This window comes from Rattus norvegicus, chromosome 18 (genome assembly GCF_036323735.1).
Source record: "Rattus norvegicus strain BN/NHsdMcwi chromosome 18, GRCr8, whole genome shotgun sequence".
Classification (NCBI taxonomy): Eukaryota; Metazoa; Chordata; class Mammalia; order Rodentia; family Muridae; genus Rattus; species Rattus norvegicus.
The window spans coordinates 71,693,171-71,714,372 of record NC_086036.1 but is presented as its reverse complement, the minus strand read 5'-3'; the positions used below and the strand labels follow the sequence as shown (position 1 = coordinate 71,714,372).

Genomic DNA, 21,202 nt, shown 5'->3' with positions numbered 1-21,202 from the left:
AACAACAATAATACCCGTTCTTTAAGAAACCCTAGAAACCACTGCCCTCCCTACTAGGAGGCTGGCGGTTATGTGTCGCCTTGCTGAACTCGGTTGTCTGCATGGCTTCCTTTCATTTAACAGATCTTCAGCCTTGTGGAATAATGCTGAGCCAGCTAAATGCTGTCTTCTGAGCCAGAAATCTGACTGTGCCCCTGCCGAGTGTGGGGGTGCGTTCAGGAACTACCTGGAAGTTCAGCCCTTAAATGACAAGAATGCCAGTTCTGGGAAATAGGGCGGTCAGTGGAACGCTGTCCTATTTAGAAAAGTGAATGGTTCTGAATTGCGAAGTTTCTCCCCCCATCTGTGATGCAGAGTAAATGATTCACAGCCAAACAGTTTGATATGCCAAGAGCTGGGGACCAGCCACTCACTGTGCTCTCCAGAGAAAGCCTCAAGTTGACTACACCTAAGTACTGAAGGCCACCCTCTCTAAATGTACACACGCTTTCGATGGTAAGACTCTGCCACACTGGGTGTTAGCAAGTATTCCAGAGGAAGTTCCAGAATGTCCAACTCTCATACCTAACAGGTCTTCAGGATAAGAGAAATTGAATAAGCAAGGTGGGGTTTGTTTGGCCGATTTTTTTGTTTGTTTGTTTGGTTTGTTTCTTTTCACACAAGGGATTGAACCTAGAGGCTCACATGTGCTAGGAACATGCTTTAGCATGTGACATATGTTCCCAGTCCTTTCTCCATTTATTTTGTGACAGCCCTCCCAAGTTACTCAAGCTGGCCTTGAACTTACAGTTCTCTTGCCTTGACCTCCAACTTAGGCATGGTTACAAGCTGGTACCACCAGGCCATGCTCGATTTTGCTTTTATTATTAATTTGTTGTACTCATATTGTTGCAGATGGAATCCCAAGGCCCTTGTGCATGGCTAGGCAAGAATGTCATTTTTAAAGTCATTTTAAAAATCAGAAGTGAGTGTGGCCGCATGTGACGACAGAGATCCAGTGAACTTTGTGAAATTGATTTGTAGTGCACTTGCTTGTCTATAAATGCAACAGTCAACTTCACTTTGCATAATTAATAAGACCCCCACCCACCCACCAGACCCTGTCACTTATCAGCTAACCAAGGAAAGCTTAGAGCTTCCACTAGCAAATCTGTAGAAGGGGAGTGATCATGGGGCCTTTTCTATTTTGTGGAGATGCTGAGGTGGACAGATGAGACAAGATGTGGGCAAGACTTGCCCCAAGGGTCATATTCACAGAGCGGTAACTGTGCATAATCTGTGTGGAGTTCTGTATGAGCAGTCAGCGTTAGTGTAATAGAGCGCAAAGAAGTGTCTGAGACTTGGGCTTAACAGTTACCTCTTTCTCAAAGGTATTAAGAGATTCTTTTGAAAAGGGAGAGAGTTGACATTTACAGAACTACTTCCAGAATTAGAACTGGTAAAGGTACTTCTGTCATAGGATCCTCGTGACAGCTGTTGTGACCCTTGTATTTATGAAATCTCTCTGATGTCAACAACATCTGGGCAATGACTTGAAAAGCACTTGGGCCCAGGTTTCTGCTTGCAATTCAGGAGCTTTCCACTCTACAATGCTGCCCCTAGAGGAGAGAGAGAGGAGAGAGAGGAGAGAGAGGGGAGAGAGGGGAGAGAGAGAGAGAGATAGAGAGAGAGAGATAGAGAGAGAGAGAGATAGATTATGAATTCTACAAAACCAAGACCCAGGTTCTTCCCACCACCCTCACTGTATGTTTAATGGTCAGGAAAGTTAAAAGAGCACACCTGGTAATGCAGGTGAAAAGGACCAGAGGCTCCCTGGAGCTCACCAACCACTCTAGCCTGATTGAGCATCCCCATCTCAAAGGAGGAGAATGACATTCCTAAGGATGAAACCCAAGATTGTTCTCTGTCCTCAGCTTGCAACTACAACCACAAACTCGTGCACTCACACACACGCACACACATATAAACACACACACACACAGACACACCCACACACAGACACACACACAGACACACAGACATACACACAGACACACACAGACATACACACACACAGACACACACAGACACACAGACATACACACACACACACAGAGACACATACACAGACACACCCACACACAAACACACAGACACACACACACAAATGCACCTGGCCCCAAGGGCTAACATTTGCAATGAGTGCTTTATCCTGACACCCCCTGCATATACATATTATTATCACTTCCAAAAATCATCTGAGAGTAAGACAGGACACTCCTTTACTGAAAATTCTTAAGTAATTGTTTTCTCAGAGAAAAGACATCCTCTATCAAAATAATCAAAATCAGAACAGAGCCATCAATTACAACAGTATTATCTAATCTCAACATTTCATCAACTCTCATTGATGGGGAAATAAAAAGAAATAAATTCTAGTCCAGATCTAGTCCAGGAGTCCGTGTTACATTCAGTTGTCATAGTTCACAGGAGGATATTTTCTGTTAGTAAACGTAAGTGGTATATTTTTTGTTTCTTTTTTTAAAGATTTATTTATTATATTTAAGTACACTGTAGCTGTCTTCAGACACACCAGAAGAGGGCACCAGATCTCATTACAGATGGTTGTGAGCCACCATGTGGTTGCTGGGATTTGAACTCAGGACCTCTGGAAGAGCAGTCAGTGCTCTAACCACTGAGCCACCTCTCCAGTCCATATTTTTTGTTTCTTATATTAATCATCTATGCATAACCTGTGCATGTCCACTTTAATTTAGAATTAACAAAGATTCTTCTGACAAAACTGAACATAGACTCTCATAAGCTTTCTGGCAGACCGGCTTCTCATGCTTGGGTCCTCCCTTCCTCTTGCCCGGTTCTGATTTGCAAGAATCTTACTAGGTCAGTTTAGTGAGATCCCAGCACATTTGACATTTGACCTCAATATCTGTTCAAACCCTCCTATACTTTTGATCTCTGATTGTTCGTGTCTGTCTTTAACTAGAACCCTGTCTGGTAAGTTTATCAAGAAGCTGCCTACCCTTGGTTTGCCTCTTAGTGATTTTCCATCAACTCACTAACTGATCCCCGCCCCCCAAATCTACTCCTTGGCTGTAATTCCCCAATTCTTTTTTTTTAAAGATTTGTTTATTTTATGTATACAAGTACACTGTAGCTGTCTTCAGACACACCAGATCCCATTACAGATGGTTGTGAGCCATCATGTGGTCGCTGGGATTTGAACTCAGGACCTCTGGAAGAGCAGTCAGTGCTCTTAACCGCTGAGCCATCTCTCCAGCCCTCCCCAATTCTTTTTGTCCCATCTCTCCACCAGTTGCAATACTCTCCACTACAACAATCTTGAAGAATCCTCATTACCACTGTAATAAACACCAGAATGAATTTCTCTTTAAATTAAAGACTCGAAGAGGGAGGTAGAGACAAAAGGGTCACCATGACTTTGAAGCCATTCAATCCTACGTAGAAAGTTCCAGGCAACCACAGTGATATGGGCAAATCCAGTCTCAATCTCTAACCAAAAAAAAAAAAAAGAAAGAAAGAAAAGAAAAGAAAAGAAAAGAAAAAAAAAAACAGAGCCAAATACAAATATAAAAAATATCAAAATCTGTGTATAACCCAATGATAATTATTGATGTGTTTAATAGTCGATAATTATTGATGTGTTTAATAGTCATGTGTGATGTCCTCCAGGGGCCAGCTTCCCCTACAGAATACTAAGGGTTAATTCTACTTCAAGATCTTTCAAACGTTCCACTGTGTCCGGCTTGCTCTTACTTGTCCAAACTTGGCTATAACAGTTCATCCACTGTCACTAACCCTCCTCCAATTACTGTCTCCCTAGAGAAGATGCTACTGTGGAGAAGTGGTTTATGGGTAGATTGTGCTGCTATGTCCACCTGCTCTGTTTGCCATGCCAGACCCTATAGAGGCTGGTTAACAGCTTTAATAAAGGGCTGGGGTAGCTCAAGAGAATAGGAATGGAAGCCTAAACAAGTTCCAAGAGTGGCCAGGGAGTTGCTCTTGCAACGGGACATGTCTGTGTCTAGCTTCTGGGCTTTCAGGAGCCTTCTGTATTTCACGTGTGATTTATTAGCAGTCTGCTATGACTTTGCTAGCTCCAGGAAAGTGCTTTCTCATTACCCTCTCCCTCCCCTCCTTCAGTCAGTCACACCCTCTACAGTGACAGACTAGGGTGGCTGGGTGGTAGCCACTTGTCTTAGTCACTGTTCTGTGGCCTTGAAGTGACACCATGACCAAGGCAACTCATAAAAGGAAGTGTCTAACTGGGGGCTTGCTTAGGGTTCCAGAGGGTTAGCTTATTATTAACGCAGCAGGAAGCATGGCTGCATGCAGACACTGGCCGGAGCAGTAGCTGAGAACTATGTCATGATCCAAAGGCAGAGAGACAGACTCTGGGCTTGTGGTAGGCTTTTGAAACCTCAAAGCCCACCCCCAGTGACACACTTCCCCCAACAAGGCCACACCTCCTAATCCTTCCAATCCTCTCAAAGAGTTCTACTCCCTGGTGACCAAGCATTCAAATCTGTGAGACTGTGAGGCCATTCTTATTCAAACTACCACACTATTGACATTCCAAGGTATGGGGGAAGAGCTAAATCAGCTAGGGTGAGGTCACAGTGCAGTACCACCCCAAAGTCTGAGTTGCTGCTGTGCCTCTGACTCCTTTTTGATTTGCAGTAACTAATGAGTAACAGCTGTGTGTGTGTGTGCGTGTGTGTGTGTGTGTGTGTGTGTGTGTCTGTGTGTAGATGCAAATGCTTCACCACATACCTTCCAAGACCCATTCTCAGAGATGATTAGTCTTACGTATGATGGCTATTCTTGGCTGTCAATTTGACAACATCTGGAATGGACACCCAAACAGCTGGACACACCGGTGAGGGATTTTTCTCGACCGATTCGTTTGAAGTGGAGGGGCCCACTCTAAATCCTGGTCTTTTGAGGGGAGCAGATCCACCTTAAATCTGGACTACACCTTCTGGTGACAGCCTATATGAAAGGCATGGCAGAAGGGGGCACTTGTCCTCTGGCTGGCAAGTTCGTCCTATACTGGTTATGGCCTGCTTCTTCAGGATTCCGCCACATACTAGAGACTGGCTGGGAGATCCAGCCTCACAGGCTGAACAACTGTTGGGACTCATGGATTTTCTGTAGTGAGGCAGCCACAGTTGGAATAGTTGGACCATAACCTGTAAACCACTCTAATAAATCCCATTTATGTAGAAAGACTCCTTCTATCAATTCTGCTTCACCAGAGAGCCCTGACTAATACAGCTTATAGTCAGAGAAACAATCTGATAATTGTCTAGGTTATTTTTGCGGACTGTCGTTGCATTAACTGTATTCCTTAACCCTTCTACTGAGAGACCAATTTTTTTAAGTTCAGACTCCATTTTAGAGTACTTGACCTAAGTTTGAACACAGGTAAACCAATAGGCTGGTACCTAGAACTAGTTTCCAAGTTAAACCCACCCCCACCCCCAACAGAACCTGAGCCTAGCTCCAGTTTCTAGGCTAACTCCAACATGACCTGTGTCTCCAGGTTAATCCCCAACAAGTCCCGCCCCCTGCCTAACAACCACCAATGCAGAGGGAAGCAGAAGTTAAGTTTATGGTTTGCTCCCGCACCAGCCAATTATGCTAAAGGTCAGTAGCCCCGCCCCCAGTTAGATGCTTGCCAGGCTAGAGACGCTCACCCCTCGCTTGCCGCTTTCTATAAAGCTTGTTTGAGGCTCTTTTCCGCCAAAACCGTCCTAAGTGTCAGCGTTGGGCACAGTCCAAACTCGAGTTTAAATAAAGGCCCTGGTGTGCTTGCATCGGATCGGCTCCTGATTGGTCTTTTGGGGTTCACTAACACTTCCTGGGCACCACACTACTATTTTTATTGTCTCGCTACTCTTCGCAAGAGCATGGCATGAGAATGACCACTACACCTAACAGGGTTGTGCAATTAGGAATCTGTGATGAGCCTTCAAATGAGATCCCTCACTCTTCAAGTGGATGATGGAGGAAGAGGACGGCTTTTATTCAGGAAGTGAGGACGGCTTTTATTCAGGAAGTGCTAGCACAGGCAAGTGTGTGTTGCTGAATACCTGCCTTTTTAAGTGGGACAATTTTAGTTATGTTCTGAACAAAATGCGTGAGTGTGTGCAGCACAGCGAATGAATGCTAAAGATTTAGAGTAGGGTAGAGATAGGGACGCATCTGCGTACATTGTATGCCTACTTCACTATCATCCATTTGTGGTAAGGGTTCTTCCTCCATTGTGCCAGGCACCAACTCTGTCAGTTCCACTGCAATGTTTTTTTTTTTTCACTTTATTTCCTGTTCCCAGTTGTCAAATTCATCATTCTTCATTAGTTTCATATCTCTCTTTGACAAAGGATACAACTAAGTCACTGAGTCAGTGCTGCGGGCTCTTCAGAACCAGTTTGTATCAGACCACAGCACCCCCTTGCCTGTGCAGTTCCCAAATACTACAACAGATATTATGTCATCCGTCCCAAAGTCCAGGCTCCCAAAGAGACTTTCCTGAGTTGCATTCTATGGTGTTAGTAAAGACTGGAACTCAAGTCTTCCCCAGCACGTGGAGGAAGTGTGAGTGATCATTCTGCTTCCTGTCATTTTAAATAGAACATTTGTAATTACATGCATGAATACGGCTCAGCATGCACCCACTCTTCTCTTCCTCTGGCCGTGTTTACTATATTCTAATATATAACCTCCTCCAATACTGGTCAGACTCCTGTGCTCTGGATTGAATAGGATTACCGTCATGAGGAATGATAACGTGGAATTTATAAATGTGGCCTTATGTATAAGTATTTTGTCTTCCGTCAAGTTAACGTAAATTCATTCTGTATGAGATTAGGCCTCAGATCCAAAGAGTACATCCATTACAAGTTTAATATGTCTCCTTAACCCTCGTGCATTGGTGAGTTTACTCGGCAGCCAGTGACTAGAACTGGGAAGTGAATAGACGTTGAGGGCTCTGACCTAAGGGACAAGTTAATAGTTCCTCAGTGGACTCACAGTGTGACCTCATTAGGAGATGCTGAAAGGTAAGAGGAAGTAGATCTCTTAGATGATGGAACTTTCCCTGATCCTTTGCTACATCTCCTCTCTGCTTCCTGTCCACCTTGAGGTGTCACTGTGAGCTGTCACTGTGTCACTATAAGGTGTCACTGTGTCACTATAAGGTGTCACTGTGTCACTATAAGGTGTCACTATGTGGTATCACTGTGTCACTATAAGGTGCCACTAAGAGGTGTCACTGATATGTCACTGTGTCACTATGAGGTGCCGCTGTGTCACTATAAGGTATCACTATGAGTTGTCACTGTGAGGTGTTGCTGTGTCACTATGAGGTGTTTCTGTGTCACTATGGGATGTTGCTGTGTCACTATGAGGTGTCACTATGAGGTGTCACTGTGTAACTATGAGGTATCCCTGTGTCACTATGAAATGTCACTGTATCACTGTGTCACAATGTGATGTTCTTGTGTCACTATGAGGTGTCGCTGTGTCACACTGTGTCACTGTCACTGTGTCACTATGAGGTATCACTATGAGGTGTCATTACGGGATGTCGCTCTGTCCCTATGAGGTATCCTGTATCTCTGTGTCACCATGTCACTATGAGGTGTTGCTGTGTCACTATGAGGTGCCACTGTGTCACTTTGAGGTGTCATTGTGTCACTATAAGGTGTCACTATGAGGTGTCACTGTGTAACTATAAGGTGTCACTATGAGGTATACCTGTGTCACTATGAGATGTCACTGTATCACTGTGTCACAATGTGATGTTTTTGTGTCACTACAAGGTGTCACTGTGTCACTGTTGCTGTGTCACTATGAGGTGTCACTCTATCTCTGTGTCACTGTGTTACTATGAGGTGTGGCTGTGTCAGTATTAGATGTCACTATGAGGTATCCCTGTGTCACTATGAGGTATCACTATTAGGTGTCACTATGAAGTGTTACTGTGTCACTATGAGGTGTGTCACTATAAGGTGTCACTGTATCTGTGTTACTGTGTCATATGAGGTATCACTGTGTCACTATCAAGTGTCACAGTGTCACTATCTTCTTTCCCTGCTTCTCTCAGACACTTAGACGCAGTTGAGAAAAGGTGACCAACAGAGAAATTAGCACTTCAAGGAGCTGTGGCTGCAACAACGTGAGAATGCAGTCCTTATATTTTTGGAACTGATCTTGGGGAGAATTTTAAAAAGAAACAGGTTGGTTAAAAAAGCTTATGACAGTCAACAAGATGGTTCAGTGGGTAAAGGAGCTTGCTGCCAAACTCGACAGCCTGAGTTCAGTTCCCAGAAACCACATAATAGGACAGAACCAACTCCTCCAAGTCGTCCTCTGGTTTCCACACATGTGCCACGCACACACACACACACACACACACACACACACACACACACACGAGTAAATAAAATTTTAAATATTTTATAAGATTGATGCACCTTTTAAAAACTTTTTAAAGGAAAAGCCTGAGATGCTGTAGCAGAATTTAATCGCTGATTCTGGTGGGAGCTCAGAGGTCCAGAACGCTAAGAGGCACGTGGACAGTGAATGCTATACTCAGAAAGTTTCATACGAAACTGAAGACTATATTGGATATGGGAGTAAAGGTCACTCATGTTAAATCCTAGTGGGCTTTTTTATCTGTGTTTTTACATATCCTGAGACTTTGAGTGAGAGTGAATTTTAAAGTAATGGACTAATTTATTTGGCGGCGGCAGTTCCAAGAAGGTAATACATCCGGGCTGTAGCGGGGTTATTGATGGAGGCTTTTAGCCTGGTTTATAGTGAAAATTGGTAGAAGATCTAGGAAACGTACAGGCTTCTCCAAAAGAGCCTTCAAAGCAGGAAGTTGTGGTTTCTGAAGACATCAATGCCATTCTAAAGGAACAGGTCATTTGTACTGGACAATAGGACAGACATCTTGACAGCCTCTGGCAACTGGCCAGACCCTACCCATTGCAGGTTCAAGGGTAGGATGTGAGATACTTACTGAAAGAGAGTCCCAGAGAAGGAAAATGCCTCCAAGACACTCTGCACGCAAAGGGAAGCCCAGGAAAATGTTTTCCCAGTATTCATCTTGATGTGTTCTGATGCCCACTTAAAAGGCTAATGCGGCTGTCATCCAAGAGGTGGTGGCAGGTCCAGGTGTCATCCTTGTGATGCTACTTTTGCAAACACAGTGTGTAAGAATTACAAGCTCATAGAGGCTTTCACCGGATGTCAGAGAAAAGCCTGAGAGGCCAAGCAATGGTGGTAAAGTCTTAGTCTGAAGAGATATCCTTAGATAAAATAAAGAAAACCCTGAGGGAAAGCCCTAAGCTGCAGTGGAGACCCCAGCATGTTAGAGGAGCCAGCAACCTGGAAAATCTCAAGCAGCCACTGGTGCCAGCCCAGGTAGGAAGCCAGGAGAACTATGAATGGCAAGACAACAGAGGTAAGGCTGTCAGAGCTCTTGGGGACTCATACCATGCTACAAGCCACAGACGTGGAGCTAGCTACATGATTAATTTTCATTTTCCGTGTTTTGTGATTACTTTAGTCTAATTCTTCCTTGCTTTCCTCCTGTCGTTCCTTGTTTAAAATGGAAATTAAGTCTGTACCGTAGTACCACACCAGGGCTCACAGCTAAGGGTTACCTTGACTCTCTGGAGAGACTTTTAATGTCAGCCTTTGGACAATGTTTGCAACATTAAGACTATGGGTATTCATGAAGATGGACTAAGGGCATCCTGCATGAAGAGCTGGCGGGCGGGGCAAAATGTCATGGTCTGCCTCTGATTATGGAATCTCCCCCTGTAAGCTCGTATGCTCCCTGTTTGTTTCCTAGCTGGTAGGGATATTTTGGAAGGTAGTAGAAACCTGAGGAGACCGGGCCTACTGGAAGGAGGAAGTCGGCACCTGGAGGTGTTTGAATGTTGTACCTGGTGTCCAGTCCCCTTTGTGCTGATTCCTGGCTACCCCCGAGTGAACGACCTCCTCACATGCTCTCACCACCATGATGTTTGACTCACGTCAGGTCTAGGATGATGGACTAAGGTCTTTGAAACTAAGAAATAGAACTCCCCACCCCCACCCCTTTTGTATGTTGTTTCTGTCAGCTGCTTTTGTCAAATCCAGGAGAAAAGCAGCCAAAATATCGTTGTGTGTTAGTTCCTTCTTGCTGTGGCCAAATACCCGTTGAGCGGGGAGGGCGTATTTGGCTCACAGTGTGAGGAGGGACAATCCTCAGGGAAGGCATGATATCGGGAACGAGAGCAGCTGCTCACGCATTGACTACGTGGCTGGAGGGTAGGGAGCAGGCAGGAAGTAGGGTCGGGCTATCAAATCTCAAGGCCTTCCCTCAGACTACTCACAGGAGACCACGTACTCAAGCGCGTGCGCCTAAGAGGGGGAGGGGACACTTCGCATCCTAGCTATGCTTCGAAAGAAAAGGGAAATTTGAAGACACAGAGGAGAAGTTCATGGGAAGTTGGAGGCAGAGATCCAAGTGAAGGAATCCAAACTTCTACCAGCAATCCCTGGAAGCCACTGGAGAACCATTCTTAGCCACATCCCCCAGAAGGAACCAATGTATTGATATCGTGATTTTGAGCTTCCAGTCTCAATAACGATAAAGCCATGAATGACATCAAGTTCATGGTAATTTGACACGGTAACTCAAGAAAGCCAAAATACTTTCTGGGGAGTGCCAACAAGAAGCCAGCCTAGGGAGAAAATGAGGAATGATGCTTTTTTTTTTTAACTCTAGCTCAAGAGAAAAGAAACTTTGAAGTCATGACATCAATGGAGAGAAACAGAGACAATATTAGTGAGAAAGATCTGTAGGTACCAGGGGAGCCACTGCTCTGCAAGATGGTCGATCCCATGACAGAACAACCGAGAGAACATTAGAGCAGCCAAATATTGGCGCACATCACAGCCAAGCCTCTTGTTTTGTTTTGATCTAACTAGGTAGCCCTTGTTAACCTGGAACCCTCTGTATATATAACAGGCTGCTCTCAAATTTCCAGCAATCCTCTTTCCCCAGTCTTCCAGGTGCTGGGAATGCAGGGCTCCACCACGCTGATTCTGCAGCCTACTGTAAATACGAACTCAGGGCTACTCAGAACAAGTCTGTGATGCAGACACCACTCTCTCCACATTGTGTAGATGGAGGGCTGGGGCTTGCCCAATGTCACCAAGAGCAGGGGGCAGAGCTGAGGTCTGCAGCCAGGCAGGTCTGCACTCTTCTAGGGCTGCACTTTGAGAAGCTCTAAGCTTCTGGTTTCAGTTTACGTTTTAAGAGAACCGACACCGCTGACTTTTTCCTTATTCTCTCCAACCATTGCGTTCCGTGGTAACCGCTTGTGCCCTTCGCCCGTTCTCAGGTTAGCTGTTCACCTTGCTCCTTACTGTATCTAAGACTTTTCACTGTGAGGGTGTTAACCCTTTGTCACATATGTAGCAAAGATTCCTTTCAGCATTAACTTTAAACCATGGTCTTGGAATATTGGTGCTTTTGATACTCCAAATTACACAAACAACGCTCTAAGTGTTTGGACTTCTAATGCCTAGCATACATCAGATGTTTTAAAGCCCAAGCCCAGAACCAGAGAAATGGCTCAGCTGTTAAGTGCACATGTTACTCTTGCAAATGACCCAGGTTCCATTCCCAGCACCCATGTTGGACTTCTGGCCTCTTTGGGTACCTGCACCCATGTTTCCAGACTCATAAGTAAAAATAAATCTGTAAGAAAATAAATTCCCATTCACAAAACACAAGAATTTCCCTTTGCTTTCCCGCAAATACCCACTTTTAACCACTTGTTTGACAGCTGTCTAAGCCCTTTCCTGGTTGTCTCTGCCAAGACTCCTGTGAGTGCATGCTACTTCAATCTTCCTTTGCCTCTCGATGCTGGACTGAGACGTCACCCGTTCTATGACATCATCCATTCTATGACATCATCCATTCTGTGACGTCATCCATTCTATGACTGACACCCTCCCGGCTCTGAGAGGTCTAAATGCCATATTTTTCTCCAATGCCTTTCTTGTCTTGTTTGGTTTTCCACACTTAACCCAGAATGTATGTGGAATGTGGCTTAAGGTGAGGGTATTTCTGTTTTGTTTTTCCAAGCAGAGAGAGTTGGTGGGTGTTGGAAGGAAGCACACGCCAGAAAAGAGGGAAAGATGAGACACAAGCGTGCACAAAGGCCGGCGTTATGAAGTGAGTCCAGGGACCTAGAAGGCCAAGGTGTAGAGGGCCAAAGCGAGAAGAGCAACTGATCTCAAGGAAAGTGCTGGGTAGTTCCCACCTGCTGGCAGGGGACAGATGCAGGGGAGGGGCTTGGGGAGCAGAAAAGTAGAGGGGAATCTATTATGACTACAGAACTCTCCAGCCTGAGTGGCTTTTCTGCGGACAGAGACTGTGCATCATCTGGGTACAGCTGTTCTGGTCTTTTGTCCACAGTGTTTCATCCATTTGCACAGGTGGGGGATTTCCCTTTGTTTACCGAGGTAGAGAATGGATCCTGCAGGTCAGTGACTTGTCCAAGCGCAGCAGGAAATCTGACTCCCTTCCTGTGGCACTGATGGACGGATGGACAGATGGACAGCAGGGCTCTGGAGGCGGTGAGCCCACTGTTCCTGTGTGCCCGAGGTGGTGGTAGTGATGTGAGCATCCACTGGGCTGTCTTTAGCATCCTGGGCATCAGAGCTTCTTGGGTGGCCTCCTCCCAAGTAAACAATGATATGACACAATGTCTGAAAGACCAGAATATTTCCTGTCTCTTTTGGCCTGGTGCCTTGCCTGTTGCCACCCCAGCCTTTCCCTCCTCACCCCTACTCCAGTCCCCAATGCCAGGTTCTGTGGAGCACTCTGAGTTCACTGTCCCTGCCCTGGTTGGCAACAGCTGCATCGAGAGCTGAACTTCCTTCTGCCAAAGAAAACCCAGCAGGTGGCCCAGCTCCCTGGACTCCTTCCAACAGACTGGTCCAGCAGGACCTCCACCTGGAGCCTCTGCCCGACTCCAGGGTCTGGTTTTCCTGGTGTCCCTATTTGAAGGGTGCTGGATAAGACCCACTGCCACTAAAAAGGAAGTTGTGTTGCCATAAATCACGTCCCTTCCAAGTTGCTAATAAACCAGCATAAAAGAGACATCATGAAGGGGACCTGGAAGTTCCTAGACTGTAGACATGTCCTCATCCGTTAGGGTCCAGGTCATAGGCCATCTGCTGAATGCTCACCACAACATGTGTTATGTTGTTAACAATACAGCCCCCATTGTGTATACTTTCTGAACCAAGCCTGACTGATGGGTAGCCAATGCCTGGAAGTTATATCAAGAAGGATGCAGAGGTCACAGTGGGTGTAGAGTAGACCTTTGTGTCACACCAGAGAAGAAAGACTCAGGGAGGGCTTCACCACCAGCACAGTACAGTGAATCCTCCAAGCTGGACTACCAGACAGCACTATCTTCCTGCCAGCAACCTTCTGAGTAACCTAGGGAACGCTACTTCCTTATCTTTGTGTTTCTAGGAACCTACTGAGAGCTTGGCACATAGTAGGCGCATAAAATATCTTGTTGCCTGTATGCCTAAAGACTCCATAATTTTGCCTATTGAGCAAGAAGCAGATGCACTCCACGTGGCCAAGCCTCCTCTGGCTCTTCAGAGGAAGAGAACAGCATCCTTCTCTGTTTCCCATGGTCCCCACTATGGCCTTACTCCTGTGACTTCTTTGACAATGTATTCTTCTTAGTTTTTGTTTTGTTTTTACTATGCAGCCCAGTTGTCCTTGAACTCATGATCCTCCAGCCTTGGATTGGCGCTGCGGGCGTGCGCCACCACATCTGGATGACAGCGTCTTTGCATCTGCAAATTTAATGTCTCCAGGTTAGGGATGCCCTCATCTACTTTAACTTGCACCATCCCCAGACCACCAGCCCCTGTCGTGAATTCACAGCCTCGGTGTGAATTATCTGGTTAAAGGCATCAAGGTGTCATCTGTGATTCTCTAGTTGTCATTTACTCTCCTGTTTCTTAGAGACAATGTGTTTGGATTTGTTATTTCATAGCAAGTGGATCACCATGTGTCTTACTGAGGGTTACTATTGCTGTGATGAAACTTCAGGACCAAAGCAACTTGGGGAGGAAAGGGTCTATTTGGCTTATCCTTCCACATCAGTGAAGGAAGTCAGGAACTCAAACAGGGCAGGAACCTGGAGGCAGGACCTGATGCAGAGGTCATGGAGGAATGCTGCTGACTGGCTTGCTCTCATGGCTTGTTCAGCCTGATTTTATACAGAACCTGGGACCACTAGCCCAGGAGTGGCCCTACCTACGATGAGCTGGGCCCTCCTGCATCTATCACTAGTTAAGAAAATACCGACTTACCTATAGCCTGACCTAAGGGAGGCGTTTTTCTCAAAAGGATGCTCCCTGCTCTCTGATGACTCTAGCTTGTGTCAAGTTGACATAGAACCAGCCTGGACGCCATGTTACATAATCATGTCTGATTTCCTCTCATCAGAATCCAGAATTTGAATTTCTGAATATTCAAAGACTTCTAAGTTGGACTGTATGGCGCCATCTTAAAACCTGCCAAGGGGAGGACACAGAGCCTGAGTCATGGACCGCACTGATGTCTGCTTGCTCCACTGACAGACATTTACTCAGTGACAATGCTTACCAATCACGCTCCATGATGCCCCATCTTACCATGGCCTCACAGCCAGTAGAGCCAAGGACTGAGGGCTGTGAAGGAAATAAATTTCTCCCTTAAGTTGTTTTCAGACATCGTGTCATGGTGATGAGAAAACTTTCTTACACAGTAGTTCCCTGACCTTTGTGTGCTGTCTCAGGAGGGAGTAACCATCAACTCTAGTGAAAAGGAATATCTCGATCCTTTTGTCTGGAAGGAAGCAGGGGTCCTTCCACAAAACGGCCTCATTAAGTCTGATGGGCCTGATTCAAGCCTGACCGTCCAGAATCATGTGATCCGCAGCATTCCATACCCTCCCTCTGCTTCTCCTCTCCAACCTTTAAGTAGAACTAATTAGTTCAAGAGAGTGGAAAGGTTGGGTATTTTTTTTATTTTAAAAAATATTACTTATACGCTGGACACTGGTGGCTCATGCCTTTAATCCCAGCACTTGAAAGGCAGAGGCAGGTGGGTCTCTGAATCCAAGACCAATCTTGTCTACAGAGTGAGTTCTAGGACAGCCAGGGCTACACAGAGACCCTGTCTCAAAAAAACAAAAAACAAAAAACAAAAACAAACAACAACAACAAAAAACAAAGAAACAAAAATATTACTTATCATTGTGTTGTGTATACAACACAACACACACACACGTGTGTGTGTGTGTGTGTGTGAGAGAGAGAGAGAGAGAGATACTGAAGCTTCAACTGTCTAGCTGTGTGATCTTGAGCCATTAAGTAGCTCAGCTTCTCTGTTCCCTTACCTATAAAGCAGAGATAACAAATGAACTATATATATATATATATATATATATATACATACATACATATATATATATACATACATACATATATATATGTATATATGTACACTGTAACCTTCTTCAGACACACCAGAAGAGGGCATCTGATCTCCTCATAGATGGTTGTGAGCCACCATGTGGGTGCTGGGATTTGAACTCAGGACCTCTGGAAGAGCAGAGTCAGTGCTCTTAACCGCTGAGCCGTCTCTCCAGCCCTCCAAATGAATTTCTATTGGAGAGGCATGCAGATAACACAGGAGCTCGACAAATGTTGCTAGCATCTCACAGACGTAGGACTGTAAGAAGCCAGCATGGAAGGCGGAGAAATTCAAAGATGAGCAAGGGTGTGCTGCACAGTTAGTACCCACAGCTCCTTATTTATATTTCTCTTATTGGTCTTTTACATTGATTGGTCTCAGAGATACCCAACGCCATGTGTGACATGATGGGAGACCAGGTGTGTCCCACGACGTTGGCATGGCTCACTGTGGCAGCCCTTGGGGATGGCTCTTAAGGCCCCCTCCTTCCTAAGACATTGTGGCCCTCTATCTTAGTTAGGGTTTTACTGCTGTGCACAGACACCGTGACCAAGGCAACTCTTTTTTTTTTTATTAACTTGAGTATTTCTTATATACATTTCCAGTGTTATTCCCTTTTCCGGTATCTGGGCAAACATCCCCCTCCCCCCTCCCCTTCCTTATCGGGGTTCCCCTCCCCACCCTCCCCCCATTACCGCCCTCCCCCCAACAGTCTAGTTCACTGGGGGTTCAGTCTTAGCAGGACCCAGGGCTTCCCCTTCCACTGGTGCTCTTACTAGGATATTCATTGCTACCTATGAGGTCAGAGTCCATGGTCAGTCCATGTATAGTCTTTAGGTAGTGGCTTAGTCCCTGGAAGCTCTGGTTGCTTGGCATTGTTGTACATATGGGGTCTCGAGCCCCTTCAAGCTCTTCCAGTTCTTTCTCTGATTCCTTCAACGGGGGTCCTATTCTCAGTTCAATGGTTTGCTGCTGGCATTCGCCTCTGTATTTGCTGTATTCTGGCTGTGTCTCTCAGGAGCGATCTACATCCGGCTCCTGTCGGTCTGCACTTCTTTGCTTCATCCATCTTGTCTAATTGGGTGGCTGTATATGTATGGGCCACATGTGGGGCAGGCTCTGAATGGGTGTTGACCAAGGCAACTCTTATAAGGACAACATTTCATTGGGGCTGGCTTACAGGTTCAGAGGTTCAGTCCATTATCATCGAGGCGGAAACGTGGCAGCATCCAGGCAGGCATGGTGCAGGAGGAGCTGAGAGTTCTACATCTTCATCTGAAGGCTGCTAGCAGAATCCTGACTTCCAGACAGCTAGAACTAGGACATTAAAGCCCACACCCACGGTGACACACCTACTCCAACGAGGCCACACCTCCTAATGGTGCCACTCACTGGCCCAAGCACATACAAACCATCACACCCTCCATTTTGAACTAGAGAGCTTCAGTTTCTTACCTTAACCTCCTGCCCACTTACGATCTGCATGGACATGAGAACGTCGCTTGCTTTACTCGACTATAAGAGGAAGGCTATTGTAAAATTTGAGATGGAAATAACCTGAAAACTAAGTAAATACCCTAAACACTTAGGCATTCCCTGCTCTGAGAGAAGAAGGGTCAGGGAAACAGCACACAATCAGATCTTTTGCACCTTCTGTTCATGGCCTTCCCCACTCCCTGCTCCCCAGCATCTGGCCAGTGCTTCTGCCTTATACAATGAAGTGTTTGTTGAGACCAGGGGAGCGGTTGGAACCCTTGTGGGTGTCCGTCCTTGAGAGCTCTGACATTACCTCTCAGCACTTCTAGGACAAACATGAGTCACCGGGCCACCAGAAAGGTAATCGAGGAGAATTTACAAACTTGGTAAAGTTGCACCATCAAGTGCACGCCAGCGGAGAGTGGGGAGGCAGGAGAGAGATGAGACAGAGCCAAGGTCATGCGAGTGGGACACACTTGCTGCATGGCTCTCGAGCAGGCAGGGCAGTCCCTGGGTGGTCTGTGCAGGAGAACCATAGTTTCCCAGCTACCACATACTCCCCGAATTGCCCTCACCATCCCACACATTGTGGGATGTCGAGTGCACAGGTACTTACTCCCATCTCCCCCTGGCACTCTGACCCTTGTCCACTCTTACCCCTGGAAGCCTTCCTCCAGGCTCCTGATAGTTGTGCAAGGATCTTTCCCCGTGCCCCATCCATCTCCCACCACCAACCCGATCCGGGTCTCAGATGTCAGATGCCAAGACCTTACTGATTTTCCTGTCAGCCCTTGTCACAGTAGCACTGGTCGCCTTAGTGTAAACCAAGTTTGGTTGAGTTTGAACTTTGCATTCTATTAGCACTCTCTGAGCCCCAACTTGCTTCCAAGGTGCAGGCAGAAGGATCAGACGTTCAAGGTCTTTCATGGCTACTAAGGGAGATTGAGGTGAGGTCACATAAAATCCTATCTCCAAAAACAGGGGGTGGAAGAGAGAGAGAGAGAGAGAGGGAGAGAGAGAGAGAGAGAAACAGACAGACAGACAGACAGAGACAGAGAGAGACAGAGAGAGACAGAGAGACAGAGACAGACAGAGAGAGACAGAGAGACAGAGAGAGAGTGTGTTATAAAGAGAGAGAGCTGCAGCTAAGTTGATAAAAGGACACTAGAATCCATCATATTATTAGAATAAGAAGTTGTGGGGAGATAGCTGCATTTAAGAATAACATATAAAGAACTAATATGTTTCTAAGATTCATTAACAGTTAATTATGACATGGAATGGGGAAAATATGGTTAATTTGGTTATGTGATATTTTTACTTTTTGCAAGTTTTTTTTTAAAAATAAAATTTATAAAATAAAGAACAAGAAACTATTTTCTGGAGACGTAAGATCTAGAAGAGACATGGAGCTCCACTTACCGAAAGAGGTGCATTCAAGACTCACCGGAAAGTTGCAAACCTCAGCAGTTCTCTACCCCTGTGGAGCAAACCTCTCTAAACACTTAGCAGCCAACAGAAGCCACCGTTTATCTGCCCATGTCCCTTGCCTATGCTTGCTGGGCAGTTTCCCCGCCGGTCCCACCTTGGTCGATCATGAAGCTGTCTGTCTGATCACTGGCTGATCACTGGCTGGCCACTGGCTGTCTCAATGGACTGCTTGACCTGCAGTGTCTGCACTCGGGTGTGGTTGCTGGGACTGCAGATTAGGTTCTCTTTCTTGCAGGCATGCAGCCACAGAAGAGTTCCCAAAAGCAAAAGCCAAAGCCACAGGCATCCGGAGGGACAGACTCCACAGCCATTTCTATGGTTTGAATGTTTGTATTTTCAAATTTTCATGTTGAGACTTAAGCTTCGATGTAATAATTTTAAGACCCAACGGTGCCTTCAACCGTTTATTTGCCTATGACCAGTAGGGGGTTTTGTCTTGTTTTCTTTTCCCTGAGACAGGGTCAACTATGTAGCTTTGGCTGCCCAGGGTACACCAGGCTGACCTAGAACTCACAAAGATCTGGCTGCCTTTGCCTCCCAGTGCTGGGACTAAACACTGTGTCTGGCTAAATTGATGAAGGAAAGCAAAGGAAGGGGTTGGAAAATAAAACAGATAAGGAAAATGGACGAGAGTGCTGGAGTGTGTGTGTGTGTGTGTGTGTGTGTGTGTGTGTGTGTGTCTGTCTGTCTGTCTGTCTGTCTGTCTGTCTGACTGTGTGCCCATGTGTGTCTGTGTGTGTGCTTGTGTATGTGTCTGTGTGTGCCCATATGTGTCTCTGTGTGTGTGTGTGCTTGTGTGTCTCTGTGTTTGTGTCTGTGTATCTGTGTGTGCATTATATGTGTGTGTGTCTGTCTGTCTGTGTGCCTCTGTGTGTGTCTGTGTATATCTGTGTGTGTGTCTGTGTGTTTGTGTGTATACTGTATGTGATGTGTCTGTGTGTTTGTGTGTATACTGTATGTGAGTGCCTGTATGTGTGCCTTTGTGTGTGCCTGTGTGTGTCTCTGTGTTTGTGTCCGTGTATCTGTGTGTATTGTATGTGAGAGAGAGACACAGAGAAACAGAGAGAGACACACACAGAGACACACAAACAGGCACAGAGAGAGAGAGAGAGAGAGAGAGAGAGAGTCCCCAGAAGTGACAGACTGAGGTTTATCAACTTTAAAGATACAACATAACAGATGAAATAACATAACTTTAAATTTTATATGAAGGGAAAACACAACATTGTAAGTGTGTAAAGCTGAGAAAGGCTCTGTGTATCTCGGGAGCACCACGGGAAGCCTGAAGACAAAGAAAGCCTACAAAATTCTGAGATTGGGTCATTTCCAATCTAGAGCTCTGCAACAATGCAGGCGGTCGACAACAGTTGATTAGGAGAGTGAGGAAGATGTTTGCAGAGGTGGGGAATCTCAGACCATTTACCTCTCTCGTCTCTCCTCTAGAATCTTCTGGAGGACCATACCCTAGGACCTAGAGTTACGCGCCACCACTAAGGAAGCAGAAGAGCCCACAAGAACGGGGTATCTGGTAAGGGAGGGGGCAGGGCAGCATCCGGGCACCGGCTCAGAGGCTTCCAGGAGACGGCAGAACTCTGGAGAGCCTACTCAAGAGAATGACTTTGTGAAGAGGAAGACTAAGGTATTATCTTCGGGAGGAACAAAAGGTGGTGTGGAAAGAAAGAAGCTGTTGTGGTTCACCATGTGGCTCTAAGCAGAGCTTTTAAAGATATCTTATTTATAAGTGTTCTGCCTACATATACGCCTGCATGCAGTGCCCAGAAGAGGCTAGACAACACCTACAACTGGAGTTACAGACAAATGTGAACTGAACCTGGGCCCTCTTCAAGAACAGTGCTCTTAACTAAGTATCTCTTTATCCCCTAAGCAGGGCTTCCAGATAATCACAATAATCATGTGAGCCCTATAATAGCTTTTTTTTTTATTATGGTGCAACCAGGTTAGGAAGAGGAGGGAAGGGGGGCTCACCTGGGTGGAAGGACAGAGAAACTGTGGAGAATATAGTTTTGATTTTAATGATAAATTGAAAAAATTAATAGGTGACAATGGCAGCTTGGAAACCACCCAGAGACAAGAAGTAAGCTTCAAAATAATCCAAGTTGAAAATGGCCGTCCCTGAGGAGAGAGAAGTGCAGAGGAAGGCAGATGACTGGGATAACGTAGCAAAATGTGGAAAGTGAGATTTAACTCTCCAGGTTTCATTAGAATGAACTTTTAACAAAATTTAACAAATAATTAAATGATGGCAATCTTATAGTTTCTTATTACTCCACGGGGTTTGAAAATTTGCCAGTTTCTTATACATAAGTAAAAGGTTCCTGACGGTTAATGAGGCACGAGAGCAACTGCACAGGTCAGTATTGATAACCGGCGTGGTATTTTGAAATGTCACAGTTCTGTCATGTGTGCTCAATCTTCCAAATTGTTTGTGTTTATTTAGCTTAACAGGCTTCAAAGTAGAGAAAATTGTCATGTTGTACACACATGCACGTGCACATGCACACACACACACTCACACTCACACACGCATATACACACTCTCTCTCACACACACACTCATGCCCATACATACACACACACATACACATACTCTCACATACACTCACATACACATTCACACTCACACACACATATATA

At 45.6% G+C, this 21,202-nt stretch overlaps 2 long non-coding RNA genes across 4 annotated transcripts; one reads left to right on the top strand and one right to left on the bottom strand.

Moving 5' to 3' along the window:
* Positions 1 to 1,346: 1,346 nt before the first annotated feature.
* LOC134483052 (uncharacterized) lies at positions 1,347 to 12,090 on the bottom strand. The gene is made up of 2 exons (XR_010059890.1): positions 11,853 to 12,090; positions 1,347 to 1,598 (listed from the first exon to the last, which is right to left on the bottom strand). It is a non-coding gene; the product is annotated as an uncharacterized LOC134483052 (long non-coding RNA).
* LOC120098205 (uncharacterized) lies at positions 11,991 to 20,819 on the top strand. 3 transcript variants are annotated; one of them, XR_005496297.2, is made up of 4 exons: positions 11,991 to 12,145; positions 18,783 to 18,873; positions 19,991 to 20,186; positions 20,605 to 20,819. It is a non-coding gene; the product is annotated as an uncharacterized LOC120098205 (long non-coding RNA). The 3 variants fall into 3 exon arrangements; XR_005496296.2 differs by having other exon boundaries at positions 11,992 to 12,145; positions 18,783 to 18,865; XR_005496298.2 differs by lacking the exon at positions 18,783 to 18,873 and having other exon boundaries at positions 12,027 to 12,145.
* Positions 20,820 to 21,202: the final 383 nt, after the last annotated feature.